The 26,412-nt window shown below is 40.8% G+C and overlaps 1 long non-coding RNA gene and 1 gene segment (V, D, J or C); one reads left to right on the top strand and one right to left on the bottom strand.

Annotated features, from left to right (window-relative positions):
• Positions 1–26,412, top strand: part of LOC140601357 (immunoglobulin kappa light chain-like) — a 201,365-nt gene that overhangs the window by 51,092 nt on the left and 123,861 nt on the right.
• On the bottom strand, positions 15,223–21,171 carry LOC140600681 (uncharacterized). The gene is made up of 2 exons (XR_012003851.1): positions 21,069–21,171; positions 15,223–15,950 (listed from the first exon to the last, which is right to left on the bottom strand). It is a non-coding gene; the product is annotated as an uncharacterized lncRNA (long non-coding RNA).

Genomic DNA, 26,412 nt, shown 5'->3' with positions numbered 1-26,412 from the left:
AGTGCTTTGAGGATGATATCTGTCCAATTTCACAGGGTCACCAAGAGAAAAACTGTTCATGTGTGAATTAACCACATGGATGTCCAGTCCTGCTCACAAAACCCTATTTACATGGTATAGCAAACAAATAGGTAGCTATCTTTCAGCCCCACTAATTCCCTTTAGCTGAGCACATTTGTGCAGTGCACAAGTTGTGCTACTATGCAGAGCACTCCTGAGACCCCAGCCTTTGCTTCTTAACAGATATCTCTTGATTTCATCCCTATTGCTCAGAGCCCTCAAATACAAACTCTGATCATGACCTCCATTGAGGAATAGCTTCAAACAAAAAAAAAAGGAGGGAGAAACATGGTATTTCCTTGTCATGATAAAGACTATATTCTATATTCAGTTTTGCCACGTGACTCTGTAAAGAAGTGACATGCCAACAAGAACAGAGCAATGAGAATGGTAATGTCCTGATGCCATTGAGAAGAAGATTCCAGTATGTGTTTATTAACAGGGGTGCTACCGACAGTAGTCATAGATGCAACTGTCCTGTGGTGTTTATTCTCCTTGACAAGCAATATTGGCTTTGTTGAGTGTAAAAGACTAAAGGAAACTTCATTTAAGCCAGGAAGCTCTCATATACATACCATTCCACAGTTACAGCCTACATAACCAACAGGAAGAAGGAATGTAAGAATTATTTTGACGAAAAGGACATTTTTCACTTAGGAATTCACTTCCTGCTTTTAAGAAAAAGAAGAAGAAAAAAAAAAAAAAGAAAAAGAAGGAAATCTCTCCTTACCCCAGCATCAACCACTGCTTGCAGCCAATGAGAAATCACCACAACTTCAAACTCCTGTCCTTCTCCAATGACCTGTTGTTCAAAACAACCCTCCCCAAACTTCTCCAAAGCCTAATAAAATCTGACCTTCCTTTTGCCTCTTCAGACTTGCTTGTGGTTTGCCATTGTTTACTTTGTCTGGAATTGGAATTCTGCTTTTCTCTAATAAGCTATTTTGCTAGTAAAATAGCTGGCTATTTTATTTTTAATGTTGACAAGTGCACTAATGGAAACATTAATTCAGAATTAATGATAAAATAAAAAATTCTAGGGTTTTGCTTTTTATTGTTTAATATCTGATATCATGTTCTGTTTACTCTATCTTCAGCTTCTCCTTCTGCTTTTCTCCTCAGGAGGTTGTCATGATTATCTAAAGAATCTGAAAGACAGTGATTGGTAATAGAGGTTATAGTACCATACAGTAGTACCTGGAAAAACCAGGATAAGCATGCAATCCTGTTTATACTGTACAGATCAATTCTCTGTGTGTCTGTGGTGTCTGTGTTAGTGACAGTTTAAATGACTGGACCACAGATTTTACTACCTCAATAATAGTCTGGAAGCTAATGACATTGCTGTTTTTTTTTTTGTTTTTTGCTTTTTTGTTTTGTTTTGTTTTGTTTTTTTGAGAGAGAGAGAGAAAGAGTAAGGGGTGGGGAAGGACAGAGGGAGAGGGGGAGAGAGTCTTAAACAGGCTCCACACTCAGCACAGAGCATGATACAGGGTTCAATCCCACGACTTTGATATCATGACCTGAGCTGAAATCAAGAGTCAGCTGCTTAACTGACTGAGCCACCCAGGCACCCCATCATTGCTGGTTTTTAACATCAATACATCAGTAAAGCAATCTTTCCAGGGCCCTGGTCAGGGATATGATTCTCCCACTCTATGACATCTGTAAGAAAGGGGTCCTGATTTAGTTCTTTGTTTCTTAAACCCCTGTACAATTCCTTATGTTTTCAGTATCATAGAAAGCAAAGACAAAGACAAAGAAAATACTGTCTTTGATTTGGTCTTTCATTTTTAAAAATTTTCTTCCTTCTTGTTCTTAGAAACAAGTTGATTTTAAAATTTTTATGGAAGTTTAATTAATGGACAAATAAAAGTAACAGCAAGATTAAGGAGAACAAAGTTGTAGAACTTTAATAGCCATAGAATGAGTGAAAATGTTACCTATTTTATTTATGTATTTATTAATGAAATATAATTAATTAGCATACAACATTAATTTCAGGTGTACAACATAGTGATTGAACATTTTTACACATTATGCAATGCTAACCATGGTAAGTGTAATTACCATCTGTCACCATACAAAATTATTAAATATTATTGGCTATATTCTCTATGCTGTACTGCACATCCTCATGACTTATTTACTTTATAATTGGAAGTATCATCTATTTCTTGATACAGTTTTTTTTCTCCTTGAGTGATTATAGTATGAATAAAAATGTTTCTGAATAAAAATGTATTCTGTGCACCAGTTCACAAATTGGTTTTACAAATATGTTCAAATCACGTGAACTATTTCTTTTAGATTAGATCATATGGAGAATAATCTAGGTGTTTTTTAGTTTTTCTTTTTTTTAATAAATTAATATTTTATTGGTGTTCAATTTACCAACATACAGAATAACACCCAGTGCTCATCCCGTCAAGTGCCCCCCTCAGCGCCCGTCACCCACTCACCCCCACCCCCCGCCCTCCTCCCGTTCCACCACCCCTAGTTTGTTTCCCAGAGTTAGGACTTTATGTTCTGTCTCCCTTTCTGATAATTCACACACATTTCTTCTCCCTTCCCTTATATTCCCTTTCACTATTATTTATATTCCCCAAATGAATGAGAACATACACTGTTTGTCCTTCCCCGATTGACTTACTTCACTCAGCATAATCCCCTCCAGTTCCATCCACGTTGAAGCAAATGGTGGGTATTTGTCGTTTCTAATGGCTGAGTAAATTTCCATTGTATACATAAACCACATCTTCTTTATCCATTCATCTTTCGATGGACACCGAGGCTCCTTCCACAGTTTGGCTATCGTGGCCATTGCTGCTATAAACATCGGGGTGCAGGTGTCCCGGCGTTTCATTGCAAATGAATCTTTGGGGTAAATCCCTAGCAATGCAATTGCTGGGTCGTAGGGCAGGTCTATTTTTAGCTCTTAGAGGAACCTCCACACAGTTTTCCAGAGTGGCTGCACCAGTTCACATTCCCACCAACAGTGTAAGAGGGTTCCCTTTTCTCCGCATCCTCTCCAACATTTGTGGTTTCCTGCCTTGTTAATTTTCCCCATTCTCACTAGTGTGAGGTGGTATCTCATTGGGGTTTTGATTTGTATTTCCCTGATGGCAAGTGATGCAGAGCATTTTCTCATGTGCATGTTGGCCATGTCTATGTCTTCCTCTGTGAGATTTCTCTTCATGTCTTTTGCCCATTTCATGATTGGATTGTTTGTTTCTTTGGTGTTGAGTTTAATAAGTCTTTTATAAATTTTGGAAACTAGTCCTTTATCTGATACGTCATTTGCAAATATCTTCTCCCATTCTGTAGGTTGTCTTTTAGTTTTGTTGACTGTATCCTTTGCTGTGCAAAAGCTTCTTATCTTGATGAAGTCCCAATAGTTCATTTTTGCGTTTGTTTCTTTTGCCTTCGTGGATGTATCTTGCAAGAAGTTACTGTGGCTGAGTTCAAAAAGGGTGTGGCCTGTGTTCTCCTCTAGGATTTTGATGGAATCTTGTCTCACATTTAGATCTTTCATCCATTTTGAGTTTATCTTTGTGTATGGTGAAAGAGAGTGGTCTAGTTTCATTCTTCTGCATGTGGATGTCCAATTTTCCCAGCACGATTTATTGAAGAGACTGTCTTTCTTCCAATGGATAGTCTTTCCTCCTTTATCGAATATTAGTTGACCATAAAGTTGAGGGTCCACTTCTGGGTTCTCTATTCTGTTCCATTGATCTACGTGTCTGTTTTTGTGCCAGTACCACACTGTCTTGATGACCACAGCTTTGTAGTACAACCTAAAATCTGGCATTGTGATGCCCCCAGATATGGTTTTCTTTTTTAAAATTCCCCTGGCTATTCGGGGTCTTTTCTGATTCCACACAAATCTTAAAATAATTTGTTCCAACTCTCTGAAGAAAGTCCATGGTATTTTGATAGGGATTGCACTAAACATGTAAATTGCCCTGGGTAACATTGACATTTTCACAATATTAATTCTGCCAATCCATGAACATGGAATATTCTTCCATCTCTTTGTGTCTTCCTCAATTTCTTTCAGAAGTGTTCAATAGTGTTTCGATATAGATCCTTTACCTCTTTGGTTAGGTTTATTCCTAGGTATCTTTTGCTTTTGGGTGCAATTGTAAATGGGATTGACTCCTTAATTTCTCTTTCTTCAGTCTCATTGTTAGTGTATAGAAATGCCACTGACTCCTGGGCATTGATTTTGTATCCTGCCACGCTGCCAAATTGCTGTATGAGTTCTAGCAATCTTGGGGTGGAGGCTTTTGGGTTTTCTATGTAGAGTATCATGTCATCGGCGAAGAGGGAGAGTTTGACTTCTTCTTTGCCAATTTGAATGCTTTTAATGTCTTTTGTTGTCTGATTGCTGAGGCTAGGACTTCCAATACTATGTTGAATAGCAGTGGTGAGAGTGGACATCCCTGTCTTGTTCCTGATCTTAGGGGAAAGGTTCCCAGTGCTTCCCTATTGAGAATGATATTTGCGGTGGGCTTTTCATAGATGGCTTTTAAGATGTCGAGGAAAGTTCCCTTTATCCCTACACTCTGAAGAGTTTTGATCAGGAATGGATGCTGTATTTTGTCAAATGCTTTCTCTGCATCTAGTGAGAGGATCATATGGTTCTTGTTTTTTCTCTTGCTGATATGATGAATCATATTGATTGTTTTACAAGTGTTGAACCAGCCTTGTGTCCCAGGGATAAATCCTACTTGGTCATGGTGAATAATTTTCTTAATGTACTGTTTGATCCTATTGGCTAGTATCTTGTTGAGAATTTTTGCATCCATGTTCATCAGGGATATTGGTCTTTAATTCTCCTTTTTGGTGGGGTCTTTGTCTGGTTTTGGAATTAAGGTGATGCTGGCCTCATAGAACGAATTTGGAAGTACTCCATCTCTTTCTATCTTTCCAAACAGCTTTAGTAGAATAGGTATGATTTCTTCTTTAAACGTTTGATAGAATTCCCCTGGGAAGCCATCTGGCCCTGGACTTTTGTGTCTTGGGAGGTTTTTGATGGCTGTTTCAATTTCCTCCCTGGTTATTGGCCTGTTCAGGTTTTCTATTTCTTCCTGTTCCAGTTTTGGTAGTTTGTGGCTTTCCAGGAATGCGTCCATTTCTTCTAGATTGCCTAATTCATTGGCGTATAGCTGTTCAAAATATGTTTTTAAAATCGTTTGTATTTCCTTGGTGTTGGTAGTGATCTCTCCTTTCTCATTCATGATTTTATTAATTTGAGTCTTCTCTCTCTTCTTTTTAATAAGGTTGGCTAATGGTTTATCTATCTTCTTAATTCTTTCAAAGAACCAACTCCTGGTTCTGTTGATCTGTCCACAGTTCTTCTGGTCTCGATTTCATTGAGTTCTGCTCGAATTTTATTTATTTTTTTTAAATTTTTATTTATTTATGATAGTCACAGAGAGAGAGAGAGGCGCAGAGACACAGGCAGAGGGAGAAGCAGGCTCCATGCACCGGGAGCCCGATGTGGGACTCGATCCCGGGTCTCCAGGATTGTGCCCTGGGCCAAAGGCAGGCGCCAAACCGCTGCGCCACCCAGGGATCCCGAGTTCTGCTCGAACTTTAATTAACTCTCTTCTTCTGCTGGGTGTAGGGTCCATCTGCTGTTTTTTCTCTAGCTCCTTTATGTGTAAGGTTAGCTTTTGTATTTGAGTTCTTTCCAGTTTTTGAATGGATGCTTGTATTGCGATGTATTTCCCCCTCAGGACTGCTTTTGCTGCATACCAAACATTTTGAACGGTTGTATCTTCATTCTCATTAGTTTCCATGAATCTTTTTAATTCTTCCTTAATTTCCTGGTTGACCCTTTCATCTTTTAGCAGGATGGTCCTTAACCTCCACGTGTTTGAGGTCCTTCCAAGCTTCTTGTTGTGATTTAGTTCTAATTTCAAGGCATTATGGTCTGAGAATATCCAGGGGACGATCCCAATCTTTTGGTATTGGTTCAGACCCGATTTGTGACCCAGTATGTGGTCTATTCTGGAGAAAGTTCCATGTGCCCTTGAGAAGAATGTGTATTCAGTTGAGTTTGGATGTAAAGTTCTGTAGATATCTGTGAAATCCATCTGGTCCAGTGTATCATTTAAAGCTCTCGTTTCTTTGGAGATGTTGTGCTTAGAAGACCTATCCAGGGTAGAAAGAGCTAGATTGAAGTCACCAAGTATAAGTGTATTATTATCTAAGTATTTCTTCACTTTGGTTATTAATTGGTTTAAATATTTGGCAGCTCCCACATTCGGGGCATATATATTCAGGATTGTTAAGTCCTCTTGTTGGATAGATCCTTTAAGTATGAGATAGTATCCCTCTTCATCTCTCACTACAGTCTTCGGGGTAAATTTTAGTTCATCTGATATAAGGATGGCTACGCCTGCTTTCTTTTGAGGAGCATTTGAATGGTAAATTGTTCTCCAACCTTTTATTTTCAGGCTGTAGGTATCCTTCTGTCTAAAATGAGTCTCTTGTAGACAGCAAGTAGATGGGTCCTGCTTTTTTATCCAGTCTGAAACCCTGCGCCTTTTGATGGGGTCATTAAGCCCTTTCACGTTCAGAGTTACTGTTGACAGATATGAGTTTAGTGTCATTATGATATCTATTCAGTCCTTGTTTTTGTGGATTGTTCCAGTGAACTTCTTCTTAAAGGGGAATTTTAAGAGTCCCCCTTAAAATTTCTTGCAGACCTGGTTTGGAGGTCACATATTCTTTCAGTTCCTGCCTGTCTTGGAAACTCTTTATCTCTCCTTCCATTTTGAATGAGAGCCTTGCTGGATAAAGTGTTCTTGGTTGCATGTTCTTCTCATTTAGGACCCTGATTATATCCTGCCAGCCCTTTCTGGCCTGCCAGGTCTTTGTGGATAGGTCTGCTGTTACCCTAATATTCCTCCCCGTAAAAGTCAGGGATTTCTTGTCTCTTGCTGCTTTTAGGATCTTCTCTTTATCTTTGGAATTTGCAAGCTTCACTATTAAATGTCGAGGTGTTGAACGGTTTTTATTGATTTTAGGGGGGTGGATCTCTCTATTTCCTGGCTCTGAATGCCTGTTTCCCTTCCCAGATTAGGAAAGTTTTCAGCTATGATTTGTTCAAATACATATTCTGGCCCTCTGGCCCTTTCGGCGCCCTCGGGAACCCCAATTAAACATAGGTTTTTCTTCCTCAGGCTGTCATTTATTTCCCTTAATCTGTCTTCATGGTCTTTTAATTGTTTGTCTCTTTTTCCCTCAGTTTCCCTCTTTGCCGTCAACTTGTCTTCTATGTCACTCACTCGTTCTTCCACCTCGTTAACCCTAGTCGTTAGGACTTCTAGTTTGGATTGCATCTCATTCAATTGATTTTTAATTTCTGCCTGATTGGTTCTAAATTCTGCAGTCATGAAGTCTCTTGAGTCCTTTATGCTTTTTTTCTAGAGCCACCAGTAGCTGTATAATAGTGCTTCTGAATTGGCTTTCTGACATTGAATTGTAATCCAGATTTTGTAACTCTGTGGGAGAGAGGACTGTTTCTGATTCTTTCTTTTGAGGTGAGGTTTTCCTTCTAGTCATTTTGCTCAGTGCAGAGTGGCCAAAAACAAGTTGTATTGGGAAAAGGAGAAAAAGAGAGAGAAAGAAGGAAAGAAAAGAGAAAAAGAAAAAAAGAAAAAAGGAAGAAGAAAAGGAAAAAGGAGAAGAAAAAGAGAAAGAAAAAGAAATAAAGGGGGAAAAGGGTGGGGGAAGCAATCAGAAATCAAAAAGAAAAAAAAACACGGGGGAATATCTTCTGATTGACTTCCCCTGGAACTCGTCCGTCTAGTTGGTCTTCTGGGGGAGGGGCCTGTTGTGCTGATTTTCCGGCTTTAGCAATTGGGGGAGCTGCTCTGCCCCCTGCCTGGTGCAGGGCTCAGTGGGGGTTGTTTACCCCGTGAGGCCCCAGGAGGAACAACCGCCGTGGCGGGGCCAGCTCTGCAGCCCTGGAGTCAGCCCCCGCAGTAGCTCCGGAGCTCTCCGTCTGCAGGGCCTGGAGGCTCCGGGACGGGGCCGCTGATCTGCTCAGCTCGAGGCAGGAGTGTCCTTGCCGTCCTGGGCCCTCCCGGCCTATGCCTGTCCCGGGGGGAGGCCAGATCCTGGGCTGTGTCCCGGCGCCCTGTGCTTCGGGGCCTGCGCTGTTGGATTCGTGCTCCCGGCCATGCAGCCCCCTCTGTGGAGCCGCCGCCCGAGCCCCCCAAGCTGCTCCTGGAACCGCGCAGCCCCCTCCGCGCGGAGCCTCTTCCTCTGCGGGAGCCACCGCCGAGCTGCTCCCGGGGCGGCGCAGCCCCCTCCGCGCAGAGCCGCCGCCGGGTCCCGCAGTGCGCGCTGCAGCCCTTAGGGAGCTCGGCGCACTCTCCCGGGGCGCAGGTCCCTGTTACTGTCCCCGGGAGCCCGAGGGCATCCCCGCCCTCCTGGGTCCTGCTCTAACTCCCCGCGAGCCCCTTTCCGCCCGGGAAGGTCGGTGCAGCTCCTGCGTCTCCGGGACGGGGCTCTCCTGTCCTGGGGACACTCGCCCCGGCCTCAGCCCGGCTCCTCGCGGGGCCCCTCCCCCTTGGAGGCCTTTTGTGTCTTTATTTCTTTCCCCCCCCCCGTCTTCCTACCTTGATAGAAGCGCGAACTCTTCTCACTGTAGCGTTTCAGCTGTTCTCTCTTTAAATCTCAGGCCAAATTCGTAGATTTTCAGGATGATTTGAAGGTTATCTAGGTAATGTGGTGGGGACAGGTGATTTGGGGACCCTACTCTTCCGCCATCTTGCCCCTCCTCTTGGTTTTTTTTTATACAAAAAGTTAATTTTGCTATGAAAATGTGAAAAAGAATAGACCAATGTCACCTATAAACATAAATGCATAAATAGTAAATAAAATATTAATATTTTCTTCCCCTCATATTATAAAAATATGGTGACAAGATATAGTAACTTTCAAGAATATTAGGAATTAGGAAGAATGTAAAAACACTTAGACATTAGGAAATTTATATGAACAAAATGGTGGTTTTCTTTTTTTTTTTTTTAAGATTTTATTTATTTATTCATGAGAGACACAGAGAGAGGCAGAGACATAGGCAGAGGGAGAAGCAGGCTCCATGCAGAGAGCCAGATGCGGGACTCAATCCTGGGACTTCAGGATCACACCCCAAGCTGAAGGCAGGAGGTTAACCACTGAGCCACCCAGGTGTCGCAGCGGTTTCTTTTTGTCTGATTTTAAATCACCTGGAAATAGTTAATAGAGCATGGGCAATTGTGCAGGAATTCTCTCAGCACGGTGGGGGCTGAGGGTCCTGCCAGTTATCACTGCCCCGGGAGTATACACTGCCCCCCAGATGCCGCAACCGGAGCATTAACCACAGGGACTGGGGTTCCAGCTGCGCCCTCCGCCTGTGGTCGGTTCGTGGGGGCAGGGTCTTCTTTGGGGACCGCCTCGGCAGGGCGCAAGGGCCATGGCCTGCAAGGGACTTTGTCCTTGAAAAGCTTCCTGTTTGAACAACAGTGGATGCTATCAAAGGAGGCTTCTGGGTCAGGTCTGCAAAGGAATTTGTCCACAGCATGGTCTTTGAATTCCTTCTCTGAGAAACACTCTGGGAGGTGTTTTGTTTTAAGATCGAGAATTTAAAAAAATAAAAATAAAAAATAAGATCGAGAATTAGGGACGCCTGGGTGTCTCAGTGGTTGAGGGTCTGCCTTTGGCTCAGGTCGTCATCCTGGGGTTCTGGGATGGAGTCCCCCATCAGGCTCCCTGCAGGGAGCCTGCTTCTCCCTCTATGTCTCTGCCCCCCCCCCCATGGGTAAATTAATAAAATCTTTAAAGAAAAGAAAACTTCCTTTCTTGACAACACAAACCCCAAACCTCAGTAATTCTGAAGATGAAATTTCTAGAGCAGGCCTGTAAAGAAATTTATCCACAAGATGGACTTTGAATCCTATCTCTGTGAGGTAGGCATAAAAAGGGAACCCATATCCAGGGAAATACTACTAATACTGCTACTACTAATATAACTACTACTAATACTAGTATAGCAAATACTAATACTACTAACACTAGTACTAATACTGCTGGCACTAGTACTATAATGTTACTACTGATGATAAAAATAATAAACACTAACAACTACACTGCCAATTGCCATTTAATGAAATCTTTAGGACTTACTATGTATTGAATACTGTACTAAGGACTTAGTCATCTAGTGCAATTCATCTCACAATAATCCTCTAAAGATGGGAAAGCAGAGGTCCTCAGAGCTTATATTACTCAACATACACAAAGCCTGATGCAGAACTCAATCCCAAGACCTGGGATCACAACCTGAACTGAAGGCAGATGCTCAACCACTGAGTCACCCAGGTGCCCCATTTCTTCTCATTAACTACATTCATTTAAAAAAAAAATTGGTACAACTGAAACCAGTAAAGTTACCGTACAGAAAGTTAATTGCAAGCATACACTCACATAAACACAAACATACATGCTCCCTCTAACCACTCCCCAGATCAAGGTAGAGACTTATCTCCAGCCTCCCAAAAGCTCAGTAATTCTCCTTTCCTATCAATTCCGTGCCCGCCCACCCCCCCACACCACCAGAGGGCACTACTGCTCTGTTTTTTATCCATATTGAGCAGACAGTCCGTTCTTGAACTTCATATGAATGGAATTGTACAGTGTGTACTTTTTTGATGTCTTGCTTCATTTGATCAACATGTTCTTTGAACTTCATCTAGATTGTTGGTGTGGCCATAATTTGTTCTTTTCCTGCTGAATAGCTCACTATTACATAAATACGTCACCATCAATTTTTTCTTCTTAGGAATAGTACAGAAGTCTTGTGTGCATCACAGGGAAAGTGGTCAAACGTCAGTGTGTAGCAGCCAGTCTTTAATAAAGTGCCTCCTATATTCCTGGATCATCATTGCACACATTACACAGCATGTGTCTAATAGAGAAAATATCCATGAAACTATTCTTACCATGAATCCACATGACATACTTTTATTTCTATTTTACTATATTATACTCTGTTTTATTCTATTATTCTAAGCTTTTATCATTAAAACACATAATCATGACACTAACTTCTTAGCCCACAAACAGATAAAATCCTTCATTTTAGAAAATACTGCCCTAGCTGATATTTCTCAATGTGACATTCTATCAAGACCCTAGACCAAAAAACCTGAAATGATGTTAGAGCAGGTCCCCCAAAGTGATGGTGGTAGTTTTTCCTTACTGTGAGTCATGGGTCAAGTATTAAAGAGCTAGAGAAAAGATTAAAAAGGCAACGTAAGGATTACATAAGAAAGAAGAACAGCAGTACTATGACATTTTATCCTTCTTTGGGTAAGGTTTTGATACTGGATGGTGTAAAGAAACACAATGAACACATCTGGTAGGCTTGATTGAAGCCTTGAGCAATTGGTATAGATCAAGACAAAATAATTCTATATTTAGGAGTTGTGAGCTAGTCACTGAAAAAATAGCCCTAGAACCTAATGTGGTTGTGAAAGAAACATACTGGGATTACTTTTAAGATTGTCTTCCATGTGTCTCTGTTAGGTTATTCAGTATACCTATGATGATGATGATTATGGGAATACTAAACACCGTAGTGATAATAATAAAATAAAAAATAAAATACATTATGTGTTTGATATAGTGCTAAATGCTTTACTTTGTTTGAATTGCAAACAGAACTGTTATTGTCATGTTTTCAAAGACATAGAAATTGAGACAAAGGGAAATTAAGGGCAGCCTGGGTGGTTCAGCGGTTTAGCGCTGCCTTCAGCCCTGGGCATGATCCTGGAGGCCCCAGGGATTGAGTCCCACGTCGGGCTCCCTGCACGGAGCCTGCTTCTCCCTCTGCCTGTGTCTCTGCCTTTCTCTCTCTCTCTCTGTGTGTGTGTGTCTCTCATTTTAAAAAAAAAAGGAAGTTAAGTGAACAATATCAATATCACACGTTCGTAAGCAATGAAGCTTTGTCCCCAACCCAAATGAGATGACTTCAGGGACTTCTCTGATAATGTCTCTTTGGATAGATAATGTCTGACTCTGGGTAAAGCTCTAATTTCTGAAATGAGGAAAAATCATTTGGAAGTTGGAATAGGGTACTTCCTTGAAATGTACAAAAAGTTGGGAAAGCAAAAGTTTGCCTGCTTTAGGGAAAGAGGATCAAACCGATGAATGTAATCCAAAGAGCTGCTCAGATTGTAAAGGGGAATATCCTTAACCAATACCAATATGTGTGCACAATTCTGAAGAACACAAGAACCCAGATTGGAGTTCATTTACTGGTAGATTGTGGGCATAATTTTTCCACATACTACAGGGCCTGAGGCGGGCTTGGATGGATGCCTTCTACAGAATGAAGTGGTGTATAGGACAGAGGATCACCCAGGGCTGAGTTCTCTGCATGGACGGTACCACCTCTATCTTCAGGAAAATGGTATCTGTGCTCTGAGGGTCAAAGTCCTGAGCCTGCTTACCTGTGCAGTTTGGTTGTCCCTCCACCCACATAGCTGGCTCTACTTGCATGTTGTTTTTAACTAATTCTTACAAAGAATGAGATGATTCAAAGGCATCAGGGAATATCACTAAGGATCAAATGAAAGGTATACCTGGAAGATAAAGTTCTGATGAATTCTTCATTTCAACCAGATACAATCATGCACTAAAGGAGATATTTAGCCATGCTGGGAGTGGAAGAGAGAAACAGGACCCAGGCTTCTGTTTTTTTCTCAATAGGCTTGTGCCAAACACCATCTGGCTGAGTTTAAGTGCTAGGTAAGGCAGGAGGACACAGGAATTAAATTCTGTGAGCATAGGAGAGAAAGTCTTCCCTCAGACTGAGCCCACAGCACCTTCTGCTGTGACTACATGGGAATGGGTTCAAGTGCTCATCTGCAGCTGGAAGCCCAGATGCCCCTCCCAGCTGCATTACATGTTCCTCCCAGCCCACTCTGCTGTCCAGAGCCCATATCAATGCCTGGGTCAATGCTCTGAAGAAGATCTGCCTCAGTTAGGACACAGAGTGAACCACGGAAGCCCATGCAACATGTATAATCATCAGATAGCTTCTAATAAGACTAGAAAAATAACTAGTGCATGTGAGAAAGGAAAAAAAGAGCCACAATAAGCAGTCATTTCTGCAAAGACGATTAATAATTACATACAAAGTGGGTGAATTTCATCAGTAATCAAGGAAATGCCAATTAAAATCTCACTGTTTTGCTGCTACATCACAACCAGATGGGCTATTGTTGAACAAACTGCCAATATTAAATTGTGGTGAGGCTGAAGAGCTATTGGAAATTTCACATGCTATTGGTGAAAATGCATATTGGTACATTCGTGCTGGAAAATTGTTTGTAATTATCTATAAATGATGAACATATACACACCCTGGGACTCAGTACTTTTTAACTCTAAATATACCCAACAGAATTGAGAGTATGTGTATTCAAAGAATGTCATGACAGTATTGTTTATAACAACCCTAACCTGGCAACAACCAGTTACTGATCTAGAATGGAATGAGTACCTAAATTATAATATTTGCAAATACCTTTCTCCCCTCTATTCTTTATCTGAATGATAGTTTTGAAACTTGTGATAATTTCGATGCAGCCCAAATTATCAATCTTTCATATGAGGTGCCCTTCATATCTTATCTGAGAAGCTATTTCATACCTCAAATTGGTGAATATACTACTACTTATTTTTCTAAGCTTTATCACTGTACTTTAGTTCTATAATCTAGCTGGATTGGATTCTTTGATACCATTTAAAGTAAGGGATCACATTTAATTTTTCTTTCAGTGTGAATGCCCACTTGAACCATCACACTATATTAGGAAGAACATTCCTTTGTTAGTTGTCTTAGGAGCCACATTTGTCACAAATTAAGTGTCCCAATAGATATAAATCTGTTTGTGGACTATGTTTTATTCCACTGGACTCTCTGTATATCTTTCTGGCAATAGTACGGTGTCCTAATTACTATGTCTTTAAATAAGTTTTTTTTTTTTTTATTGAGAGAAAGAGATTATGAGTAGGGTGAAGGGGGGAAGAGGGAGAGGGAAAAGCAGATCCCCACTGAGCAGGCTGCCCAACGCAGGGCTGGATCCCAGGACCCTGAGATCATGACCTGAGCCAAAGGCAGATACCTAACCGAGCCACCCAGGTGCCCCATGTCTTAATGGTCAACAGAGTATTGTCCCAACATTGTTCTTTTTCAAATTGTCTTGGCTCTTTTTAGCTCTCGTAATTCCTATACATTTTACAATTTGCTTTACAAAAAAAAAATACTGGGTTTTTATTGGGAGTACACTGAATCTACAGATCAATTTGTTGAGATAGACATATTGAGTCTTCTGATGCATGAACATGTAATATTTCTCCATTTATTTAGGTCTCCTTTACTTTCTCTTAGCAAAGTTCTATTATCTTTGGGTCTGTGTGGTGCACGGCATGTAAGAATCCATGTCCTCTCAAGTGTACATTCAGCTTACAACTTATTTCTAATTGCCAGCATAATAAATTATCCTTGAAAAATGTTTGCTCTGAATGTCTGTCTCCATTACTAAACTTCAATCTTCCATTTGGACAGGAACTTTTCAGCCTTGATAATTGCTGTGTCTTGAGCCTTAATAAAGTGGCTCCTTATGAATATTAAGTGCTCAGTCAATATTTATTCTTATATGCCATGAGTAATCCTTCAGCTACAATCATTCAGGAAGCTCATTAGGCTTTACTACCTTTCCTCTGAAACAGTAGTTTGAGGTCTTTAGATATAAAAGGAATACTAATTTCAGTGAGAGGTGTTTCCCCAGAGACAAGAACAAGAAGGACAACTGCAATCACACCTAGGAACCCTGGGACCCATGCATTATGGAGGAAGCAGCTATGCCCTGAGACACTGAAGGTTTTTGTTTAGGAAGGTAATTCCATGGTGTCCTGAATGCTCATAACAGTAATAAGTAGCAGCATCAGGTGTGCCCACATTGCTGATGATGAGAGTAAGATCTGACTTGGAGACACTGCCACTGAACCAGTTTGGGACCTGTAAGGATGGAAGTGTCGTATACCAGGACTCGAGGAATCTCACCTGGTTTCTATTGATACCAAGCAAACTTATTATGTCATCAGGATTTATTTTATGGGTGATGATGGTTCTCTCCCCTGGGAGTCAGAGAGGCTAGAGACCGCATCCTGGTATTATCCATTTGACAATCTGCAATTTCATAAGATATGCAGAAGTCAGCGCAAATACAGAACTTAATTTAATCCATGTGAATATGTGCATATATTTGAATTTTCAAAGGAAGTACTTTTGGATGATCAGATTCTTAGAGAAAGTTCTCCTCAGGCACATACCTAATGTGATAAGACCTTCTGTGACTCCCAACCCCAGCATCCATGGGAAGGATACTCAGGGTATCACTTCCCTCCCATCTTCCTCTTCTCAGGTGGGACACAGGGCAGCTGAAAGCACAACAGCTGAGACAGAGATCCCATCTTGCTCTGAGATCTGACTTGCTCTATCTAACCAGTCTCCTCTCCCAGGGATCCATTAATAGCTACTCAGCAGGATGAAGACTCTGAAGGATGACTGGGCAAAGCTGATTCACTTTGAGCAGAAACTGCACAATCAATACGCAGACACATTCTTTCTCCTTCTTTCACGTCAGCCGCAATATTGAGTGGTTGGTTGAGTGGATATGGTTGAAAACACTTGTAGTCATTTCCTCCACAGGGACAACCTAGGCCAACGTGACCTGGACACGGGCACGATGGCCCCTCCCTGCACCATTATAACTGCTGCAAATGAAGGGCCATCCTACCAGGAGGCTAGGAAGATCCTAGAGAAATGAGAACACAGTAAACAAGCAATGTATCTAGAGGTGTCAGCATAGAAGATTCAAGCATCAATCTCTTTCTGTAAGTATAATTCCAAATAAAAAAAGGAAATTGGGATATTTTTCAACTGTGTTAGTTTGCAGCTTTCTCTTAATAAAAGAAAATTCAGGTGGTCTTTCGAAACTGTCACATGCTAACCACTGTTAGTTGTTTGGAAACTCTTGCAATCTGCGCCTCACTTAGAAACAACTGCACACATTTCTGGAAAATCAGAAAAACCTGGATCTAGGCATTTATCATGAAAAATCTTGGGTCATTATAGGATTAATTGGATATTCTCATTAGGATGAAAAAAAGCCTCACAGTCTATCAACTTTTCAAATTTCACAGCTAGGTGTTCTGATTCCACAAGCTGGATTCAGAGTCTTCTGAACTCCAGGTATAAATCTATGAATTTCACCTATTTTCTGGGTCAGCACTGCTGGGCTGTACCACACACAGCACATCTGCCTCCAGATGCTGATGCCTAGAATTCTTGTCTCAACACAAAGAGAGGTTGATGCTCCTTATAAACTCTCTTTGTCCTTAAAGGTAGGTTAATTGAAGACAAATTGTAGATATCAAAGCAATACAATAAGACGTTTCTGTGGTCTTGGGGTGGGAGTGGGTAAGAAAGAGGACATAAAACTCAACCACAGAAAATTCCACAGAATTGGAGAATTTGGGGCTGGATTACAGTATATAAAGTACTTATTTATTATCCATTGAAATTCATGTTTTCCCATTGAAGGCTCAAAGGGATCCCAGAATCTACCAAATTCATTATCAGCATTTCACAAGGGGAAAAAATCTCTAGGGTTCAGAGAATGGTTTACCATGGGTCATATGATAAAGCAATGGAAATTATACTACAAGAGACAAAATATTCTAAATTATTGTTGTTTTCTTTTTAAATTTTTATTTAAATTCGATTAATTAATACATAATGTATTATTGGTTTCAGAAGTAGAGGTCAGAGATTCTTCAGTCTTATGTAACACCCTGTGCTCATTACATCACGTGCCCTCCTTCATGTCCATCACCCAGTTAACCCATTCACCCACCTTCCTTCGCTCCAGCAACCCTCAGTTTGCTTCCTAGGATTAAGAATCGCTTATGGGGTATCCCTGGGTGGCGCAGCGGTTTAGCGCCTGCCTTTAGCCCAGGGCGGGATCCTGGAGACCCAGGATCGAATCCCACGTCGGGCTCCCGGTGCATGGAGCCTGCTTCTCCCTCTGCCTGTGTCTCTGCCCCTCTCTCTATCATAAATAAATTTTTAAAAAAGTTTAAAAAAAGAATCTCTTATGTTTTGTCTCCCTCTCTGATTTCATCTTGTTTTATTTTTTCTCTTTTCTCCTATGATCCTATTTTGTTTCTTAAATTCCACATATGAGTGAGATCATATGATAATTGTCTTTTTCAGATTGACTTATTTCACTTAGCGTAATATCCTCTAGTTCCATCCACATCGTTGCAAATGGCAAGATTTTTTTTGATGACTGAGTAGTAGTCCATTGTGTGTGTGTGTGTGTGTGTGTGTGTGTGTGTGTATCACATCCATTTACCCGTTGATGGGCATCTAGGCTCTTGCTGTTTTCACTTGATTCCTATAAAATTAAAAACTCCATGTAAAGTTACTCTACTTTCTCACAGAAGAGGACACACAAGTGACTTTTGATGTACTCTTTTCTTTCTCTTAACCCTCTTATTTCTCTCTGGACTTTATAAGCAAAAGTTTCTTTTGAAGGAAAAGACGATGAGATTTAGAGGTCTCTTCTAAGCAAAACTCACTCATTTCCTAATGGGAACCTATAGTTCACTTAATATTCTTTATTTTAGATATAATACTCATATTCACTATTTTATCTTTCTTAAGTAGGCAAATACATTTATTACAAAAAAGTTTTTGAAGTAGGGAAAGAGCCTATGGAAGCCTTCTTCCTCCCAGGTAGTATAAAAGAAAGGAGAGCTAAAGATACTAAAGTCTAGTTCTTTGCTATTAAAACTTCCCCAACAGCTCTCTCTTCAGCTCAGCAGACTGTCCTTTAAAACACCCACAGCTTGGTGCACTGGAGTATGTGATAGGGGATAGGCTCCCATAGAGCAGGAACCCCAGGCTCCTCCGCCTCTGAAAGGAGGGTGGTTCTCCAGAATTCCTGATTTATGTCTGTGAGATTATAGAAAATCTATATATTGGCTTCTGCCCCCAGTTCCTAGCACAGAGCCCCTAAAGCAACTTGTAATTTAAGATATAGAAGCACTAGGAACATCTTTTATTCTGTGATGATGACTCTGAGTGGACTCCAAAATGGGCACTGGTCACCAAAGAGACCAAGCCATGATTAAAACCTTGTAATTTGCAGCCCCTTTGTCCAGAGGGGTTGGACAAAGAGATAAAAACTGATCATGCCTCTGTGAGGAAGCCTTCATTAAACCCTTATACTGTAGAGTTCACAGAGCTTCCACATTGATGAACACATCCACATTGGGAGGGAGATGCACCCCAACTCCATGGGGACAGAAACTGCTGCACTCAGGAACCCCCAGACCTCACCTTATGTATCTCCTTCCAGCTCTTCATCTCTATCATTTATCATATCCTTTAATACTGGTAAACATAGACAGGTGTTCCTCTGAGTTTTGTGAGCTCCTCTAGCAAACTAATCAACACTGAGGAGGAGGTCATTGGAACCACCTGTCTACAGTTAGTCAGGAGCAGAATTCCATTCTTTACTCCAAGGTAGAGGCTGAGACTTCTAATGAGTTAGTAATTCTTACACTGGGGCCTCCAGGCCACCTTGTAGAACCACAGGAAGCTGCTGTGGAGGATGAAGTATGGACACAGAAGCTACTTGGGAGCAGACCCAGACCCAGGAGACTCTGCTCCTTGGGAAACTCCATCATGAAACTGCTTCGGGTCGTCCACACAGCTGGTCAGGGACAGCCACCTAACTTTTATGGACTGGAGCGTCTCCTCCACTGGGTGGTTCTTTGTACCCAGCGTCTGCAAGAGTGGTGACACCTTCTCCACAGTCTGCAGGGGCATTGGCCTCCTCATAAACATATACATGGGATGGATATAGACCCAAATTTGAGGTCTTCCCTGAAACAAGCTAAAAGTCATTTTTCTTTCCCTTAACCAAGTTCAAAATTTGCACTAATATAAAAACAAAATCCTAGTGTGATGGCAAAAATAATGTTATAGACTTTTCATACCTTCAAGAAAGAGCAAAAAGAAAACCGAAACTGAGGAAATCTGGGGAGAAATTAGGAACCACTATGAAAAGGTCAGCTTCTCTGAAGGTGGATCAAGCATGAATAAAGGCACAGCAGAGGGGTAAGAGATGAAATCCTGGATAAGGGTCTGGCCCATGTGCCACAATTTGGCTCCTCTTTGGAGAGCTACCAGCTCTGGGTCCCTCTGGGGGGTCGGATTAGGCTTCGTTCTCCTGCAACTGAGCTCAACTCTCTCATGTGCCCAATCCTGATTTCTCTTTCCAGAGCCGCTGATCTCAACAACCAGTGTCTCCATGCTACCTTACAATTCCACGTGAGCCTGCTTTCCAAGGAACGATGCCTGGGACCAGTGATGTCAGTGAGTAGCACAGACCAGCTTGTCATCCTAACCTTCATAGGCAGAAGGTGTACAATTTCCAAAATGTACAAGGACAGAATGTTGTCAGAAAGAGGAATCTGTGGCAGTAGATACTTAATCACATATTAGTAGAAATTAAGTCAATGTGCAGATTCTTAGTGTATTTTGTCTCTGTAACTGCAAAACTCTAAGTCAGGGGAGCTGAAGCCTAAAGTCACTGCTTCTGACACAGGTCCTAGACCTAAGCCAGTTCAAAGTCTCAAGCTCATTGATTGAAGGGAAGGCCAGGTCTCAAATGAAGGACACTAAAGTTCTGTCATAGATATATCAAGAAAATCTTGCCTCCTTATTTTCCCTAAGGAACTCAGGGATCGGGGCCTGAGCTCAGAATGTTCCCTCTCCTCCCTAATGAGAACACTCTCTACTGGAAATACACCAGGGGGGAGGCAGTGCTCTGGTAGAGAAGAGATGTGAATATTTCTCTGGGCTTAGTGTTTAGTGTTTAAGAAATTACATGGGACAAAATTAATGGTTCATATGTAAATATTTAGGTGGCTTGGATGGTACCCAAATCATCTTTTGGAGTTGCACTGCACGATATGTTAATGCTGTGCCAATATGCATTCAATTCATACCCCTCTTACATACAAAACAAGCAGTTCTATAAGAATATCACTTAAAGATCAAAATAAGTAGTGTCCTCATGTGCTCTTTCCTTTCCATCTCTCAGGTGAATCATATTTTCCACAGAGGAAAAGTAAATAAACAAATAAATAATCTATCTCACATTCAAGCAGTGAAAGAATAATTATTCACTGACAAGAAAGCTGTAGGATTTCATTAGAACTCCTCAGGACAGAAGTTCCATCACTCACAGGAGAATCTTTGGGGTTAGAGATGCAAATTCATACACTAAGTCAAGAGTTTATAAAAATAGAGTAGGAGGTGGATTATGCTCAAGGGGAATCTCTGTCTCACTTTTCTGAAATAGACAGTGGTGACTGGGGGCCCTGCCAAAGGATTAACCTCGATATAAGAATAACCTCCTCAGTCAACAGAAGACATTCCTTCCACTTCTCCACAGGACTCAGATGAAATTCAGACATCTCTGCAAAATATATTTATTAATCATTTGAAGGAAGAAGAAAGAAAAGAAATTAGAATATTGGGAAGGAATTTAGAACTCATAAATAGAGATCAGGGCTTTGGATTATCTAGATGATTGAAGCTCACAAATGACCTTTTTCACATGGTTGAGAAGTAACTTATAAAGTCAGAAGATCAACACATTCACAGGTGTATGTTATCTACCTATAAAATAGATTATCTGTAAGACTATCCCCTAGTGGTGACAATTTACAAATATTTAGAAAAGGTGACCCATTTCAATCACAAGTCCCAAGAATCTACTCAACAGAACTGAAGTTGGGGATGCTCCCTCTGCTGGATGTCTTGATCTCAGTTCTCATGAAAAAAATAAGCTCACCTTTTATCAGAAAGAACTTCCATTTGGGCTAGTCAGGATACAGGCCTCTGTGTGTCTCTCATCTTGAGCAAAGCACTGTGGGTTTCAGCTGTCTAGCTTGATAAAATTTATAGATCAAAGTCTACAGAATGTGTAACAGCATCACACTTCCCACCCCACACACTTTGACCCCCAGATAATGGACTCATACAATTGCACCAATATGACCATCTTCCCAGGGTACAAAAATCACACACTGGCTTTCAGTTTTTTGGACCCAAATAAACAGCCTCTGGCACAGAGACAAAAGTGCAATATCTGTGGAAATTTTTGCTAATTCAGTTGACAGTGGTCAAGATTAGAGACTCTTAGAGTCCTGTTCTCCGCCTGGACCTCGTGGAGTTTCTGCTTACACACCTTACATATATTCTTCCTCTGAAGTTGTAGCGTCCAGCTATGGTAGGGTCAGTTTTATTGTCCAGGGAACAGCATAGAGTGTAAACATGCAGGAGACAAAGACTTATGTTTGGAATTAGGAATACTCTTCCTCAGTCTATAGGTAGTATAGGAAAATTTCAAAGCCTTTCTGTCAAGAAAGAACTTTTCTAAGATTTTTCTTTTTCTAGTATTTTAGGGCAAGAAATGATGAGAAAAGCAAACAAACAGAAAAGGAGACTTTAAATTTTTTCATGTTAAGTTTTGTAGGAAATAGTAATATTGTTTGAAATTCAAGCATTCTTAAGAATACTTTGTAAAAAAGAACATTTTCAACACTGATAACAGTAAACAAAACATAAGAGATGAATAATTTTCAGCCGTATTTTCACACACTGGGGTTTCACATACAATATTGTGTAATATACAATATTGTATACAATATACAATATTACACAATATTTACATTATTGTGTAATGTAAATTTTTTCCAGTATAGTTGGTACATAGTGCTAGATAATGTGATGCTTAAATTAACATCTGTAATGAAGTTTTCAAACAGGCCTTGACATTTAAAATCCTGTCTTATGTTTTCCTTTTTGTTTTTATAATTATTTTTGCATATTCAGTTGCTTATCTTTCTGAATTCATTCACTAGCAGGATTCATTAGGAGGACTGGAATTTTCAAAGGAAGATTCAGGATTGCGTTCACTAGCACTATAATTAAAGATCAAGGAGAATACACACACAAAAAAGTGAATAAATGCCAACTAGTAAAATATAGGACATGGGTTATTATACTATTAAATTTGTCATCAGCACCCGAATCCCTCCACATAATTCAGGATTTGCTTTCATTGCCATTTTTCACAGTATTTCTCCCAACTTTGGTACAAAATCTTACTCTTGGAGGATTCCCTAGAAGATTTCAGACCTAGGTTTTTATGCAGTCATGCCTGGAATTGTATGTATTCAGTTATTTTTCAAGTCAATATGATTTTGGGCTTAAATTACCTGAGATCCAATAGAACTACAAACTTTATTCTTTTAGTTTTTCCAGGATGTTGTTTGCAAGACACTGACTTTAGGTGGGAGGTCATTTGAAGTTGATATAATTCTCATAAATAACTCATATAACATAACATCAAGCTGACATATGAAGAATCATCAGGTTATATCCCTATTGTAATGAAGGGTCTCATATATACCACATGGCATGTGTGTGTCTATCAATTGATCAATCAATCAATCTTTATCTGCAGGAGAGAGAAGTATGACAGGATACACTCAAAACTGTAAAAAAAAAAAAGGGGGGGGTACCACAAATCACAATCACTGCCTGAAGCATAAAATTCTGTCTTCTTTCCTATTCTCTTCCATGTGACTATTAGTTCTCTTCCTGTAGGTGAAAGAATCTTCCTACTTGTCAGGGTTTTTTACTTTCATCTTCCCATAGAGCATAATTCACAAGGTCCCAGGGTGAGTTTATTTTAAATCATTATTAGACAGTCTTAAACCATCAGCCTGGAAACAGGAGACCCCACAGACCCTAGAACTATCTCCAGTTCTTCCCGTGATTTGGAGATCCTCCGCCATTCAGCTGCAGTTGGGAGTGTCAGCTGTTTCCCCTGGGACCTTAGCAGACAGGAATCCAAGCAGGAGGGCCTTTCACCTGCCAGAAATTGACACTGGCCACTACACCTTCAGGTCCCTGCTGGTTTCACAGAAGGGCAGGACTCTGAGCACTGTCTTCCCACAGATCCTGACTTTCTCAGTTTGATCCTTCTTCCTACTCAGGCAGTAAAGAATTTGTCTCTGTTAGCTTTCCTCCCAGCACAGAAGACCTTTTAAGCTACTACACTGGCAGGAGAGGGACCTGCACCTACCTGTGCCTCTTTCCACTCTGCCACACCCACCAGGGGATTTGCATATTGTCCCCTGGGAAGGACCTTCCCTTGAAAGTCTGAGATAAAGGTCAGCTCTAGGCTTGTCTTTACTTACTAGGGCTCCTCAGCTCAGCTTCTTAAGATGAGGTTCCTTTCTCAGCTCCTGGGGCTGCTGATGCTCTGGACCCAGGTAAGGACAGAGCGGGGATGAGGAAGGACATGGGAGCGCGGACGGTGAGCTCCCCTGGTGCTATTTCTCTCCCTGTGATTCTGTGTATGAGGGAGATTGCCCTCCAACGAGGGTATTTCATTTTTGGCCCTGTGAAAATTAAGAAGAAACTGAAAAGAATAATAAACCATGCTTTTTGAGATTTTGAAAAAGAAAGAGTCCATTTAGTGCTTTGCAATTCTTGGGTTATCCATAGAAACTGGATATATTTGGAGTATGAATCAGAACACACAAAATGATTTAGCCTAAAATATACAAAACACAAAATCATAAAATAGTTCATAATGTTTGACCTTTGTCCTTCTCTCTCCTTACCTAAGATCCAGTGGGGATATCGTCATGACACAGACCCCACTGTCCGTGTCTGTCAGCCCTGGAGAGACGGCCTCCATCTCCTGCAGGGCCAGTCAGAGCCTCCTGCACAGTGATGGAAACACCTATTTGGATTGGTACCTGCAGAAGCCAGGCCAGATTCCAAAGGACCTGATCTATAGGGTGTCCAACTGCTTCACTGGGGTGTCAGACAGGTTCAGTGGCAGCGGGTCAGGGACAGATTTCACCCTGAGAATCAGCAGAGTGGAGGCTGACAACGCTGGAGTTTATTACTGCATGCAAGGTACACAGCTTCCTCCCACAGTGGTTCAGCCCTGAACACAAACCTCTCTGTTTGGGCTGTCACCACTGCCCAATATGTTCCTTGAGTGGGGAGCAGGCACTGCAGAGTGTCTGAGTTGGCGTCAGTAGCAGATGTTGGAGAACCCAGGGCAGTAATGTGCAGCTGAGAGCTCTGGACCATGTTACAGCCCCATGAGCTGCAGCAGCCTTCGCGGGCAGAAGCAGCTCAAGAATTCAAGAATGGAGGTGATGCAAGTGCTCTCTGAGCAACAGGCTGGAGGGAGAGTTCACTTGTATCTGTCCCAACACTCTCTGCCTTGTGTGCATTGGTCAATTAAGTTTAGTCAGCCTGAGAGTCCAAAACTGGGAGCATATTTGTGACAATGCATGTTAAATGCATTTTGGAAGTAATACATTTTGCTATATTTTTAATAGGATCATTTTTGGTATCATTCAGAAATTGTTTTTAATTTTCTCACTTTCTGAACTTCTTTCACAGAGACTAATTGCTCTTTTTATGTTTGCCACATAGCATTTCATTTACGCTCCCAACAGGAAGTATGTGAGAACTACTAGAACAATTGTTAGGCCTTCCAGCACCCAAATAGACTTTCTCAGTTCATAGCACATATAAGTCCCCAATTCTATAAAGAAGATATATATGTATATATATGTATATATGTATATGTATACACACTGGAGTATTATTCAGTAATTTATTATTCATTAAAATGATGATAACTTGTTATTTGCCACAACATGGATGGACTTAGAGAGTATAATGTTAAGTGAAATAAGTCAGGCAGTGACAAACAAATGCCATATGATTTCATTCATATGTGGAAACTAAATAACAAAACAACCAAATAACAAACAATAACAAAAAACCAAAACTGAAAACAGAAACAGATCCATGAGTACAGCAATGGAGGTACAGGTCTAGGGAATGAACAAGTCACAGGGATGAAAGGGACAGTACAGGGCTCACAGTGGTGGAGTCCATTGATTATTTAATATAATCAATGGTATCGTAATAGCGTTGTATGGGGACAGATGCACTTGTGGTGACAGCATAGCACATAGACATGTCAAATCTCCTCACCTGAAATCAATGTAACTTTGTGTACCAACTGTGCTTCAAAAACGGCAACAACAACACATACACACACACACAAAACACCTAGTCCTAGAAGTTTTTTATTTCCCTCAAATACCTTTTTCTGAGAGAAGAAGGCAATTCTTGAAATTTCAAAGCACGTTCTGAGAATACAACACAATCTGAAAGACGTAGAGCATTGAATGCACTTCATATACCACAGCTAAGATACACAATGGTATGAAATTTTTTCCCAAAAGGTAACATTTTAAGACCATTTAGCCTATATATTATTTTGGAAATGACAAGTTTAGTACTACATTGCCAAAAACCCTTTCAGGCAACAGATGAATACATTTACAGAACATGATCTTATCTAAAAAGGAATTTGAATAGTATATTTTATTTAACAGGGATAGAAATTATATACTTTGAGTAGATCGCAATTAAAATGGTGCTCAGGGCACCTGGGTGACTCAGTTGGTTAGGCATCTGCCTTTGGCTTAGGTTGTGATCCCAGGACTCAGGGATCAAGATCTGCATCCAGCTCCCTGCTCTGCAGTAAGCAGAGCCTGTTTCTCCCTCTCCATCTGTCTGCCACTCTCCCTGCTTGTGTTCTCTCTCTCTCTCTCTCTCTCTGTGTGTGTGTGTGTGTGTGTGTGTGTTAAATAAATAAATAAAACCTTTTCAAAGAATTAGTGCTCAAAAATTATATCTGACACAATTTGGAGTCATGTCTATTACCTGTCATACCACAGTATGATAGAAGGAAAAGAACATTTGAATCTACAAAACAGCATCATTCTCTTTCTGGTTAATAAATAAAAGTTATTCATTGCCTTAGTTGCCTATGTCAAGATGTTGGATTGCATGTGGATGTAATCAAAATTCAGTAATTCCCATATACTACCTTCCTCCACATATGCACAGGCCCCACCATCATCAACATCTCTTTCAAGAGTGATACATTTGTTACAATTAATGAACCTACACTGCACATCCTTATCACCACAAATGTCCAGTTTACAGTATAGTTCATTCTTGGTGTTGATAATTCTATGGGTTTGGACAAATGTACAATGATTTGCATCCATTATAGTATC

Source organism: Canis lupus, chromosome 12, assembly GCF_048164855.1.
Source record: "Canis lupus baileyi chromosome 12, mCanLup2.hap1, whole genome shotgun sequence".
In the NCBI taxonomy this organism is placed as follows: Eukaryota; Metazoa; Chordata; class Mammalia; order Carnivora; family Canidae; genus Canis; species Canis lupus.
Note: the sequence above shows the minus strand (reverse complement) of the source record. Positions and strands in the feature narration are given on the sequence as shown.